The 1,273-nt window shown below is 44.3% G+C and overlaps 1 pseudogene; it reads left to right on the top strand.

The window, feature by feature from the left end:
- The first annotated feature begins 341 nt into the window (after positions 1-341).
- On the top strand, positions 342-460 carry LOC144504184 (5S ribosomal RNA; annotated as a pseudogene).
- Positions 461-1,273: the final 813 nt, after the last annotated feature.

Raw genomic sequence — 1,273 nt, forward strand, 5'->3', positions numbered from 1 at the left:
TCAATTCCTGCACAAATGGGTTCACCCTGCAATGCAAACTGCCCCCTGGAGCCAGTGAACTCTGATTGTTTTAACTTTGCTATATGTAAAAAATAAGAAAATAATTTTAGGTGTATTTCAATGGCAATAACAAAAACACGCAACAACGTGCATTTATATAAAGTACCTTTACCACGGGAAAATGTCAGCTGTTTCAATGGAAAGACCATCAATTGTAAATTGACACCGAGCTGAAGGAGATTTTAAGAAAAGTAAATCATCGGTTGGGCAAAGAGGTCAGTTTTGAAGATTGTCTTAAAGAACGTGCACCATTGAAAAGCATCCTTTCCAAATATATCGCAACCTACGGTCACACTAGTCTGAAATCACCCGATCTCGTCTGATCTCAGAAGCTAAGCAGACTCAGGCCTGGTCAGTATTTGGATGGGCGACTGCCTAGGAATACCAGGTGCAGTAGGCTTTGGGGCAGCATGGTGGCACAGTGGTTAGCATTGCTGCCTCACAGCGCCAGAGACCTGGGTTCAATTCCAGCCTCAGGGGACTGTCTGTGTGGAGTTTGCACGTTCTCCCCGTGTCTGCATGAGTTTCCTCCCACGCTCCAAAGATTTGTGGGTTAGGTGGATTGGCCATGCTAAATTGTCCCTTCGTGTCAGGGGGATTAGCAGGCTAAATACGTGGGGTTACAGGAATAGGGTGGGATTGTTGTCGCTGTAGACTGGATGGGTCAACTGGCCTCCTTCTGCACTGTAGGATTCTATGATCACAGCTTGGTATGGCTCCTACTCTGACCAAGTCTGCAAGAAACTACAAGGTATGATGAATATGGCCCAGTCTATCACATAAACCAGCCTCCCATGCATTGATTCTGTCTATACTTCCCGATGCCTCGGAAAAGCAGCCAGCATAATCAAGGACACCGCATACCCCAGACATACTCTCTTCCACCTTCTTCCATCGGGAAAAAGATACAAAAGTCTGAGAACATGTAACAACTGATTGAAGGGCAGCTTCTTCCCTACAGCCATCAGACATTTGAATGGACCTACCTTATATAAAGTTGATCTTTCTCCAAACCCTAGCTATGACTGTAACACTACATGCTGCACCTTCTCCTTTCCCTCTCCCCTCTGTACCCTATGAATGGTATGCTTTGTCTGTAGGGCACGCAAGAAACAATACTTTTCACTGTATCTCAATACATATGACAAAAATAAATGAAATCAAATCCAAAAAAAAAGAAAGTGGGAGATGCATTAGGTTTTCAGGAGGAAAT

The sequence above is a fragment of the Mustelus asterias genome, chromosome 14, assembly GCF_964213995.1.
Source record: "Mustelus asterias chromosome 14, sMusAst1.hap1.1, whole genome shotgun sequence".
In the NCBI taxonomy this organism is placed as follows: domain Eukaryota; kingdom Metazoa; phylum Chordata; class Chondrichthyes; order Carcharhiniformes; family Triakidae; genus Mustelus; species Mustelus asterias.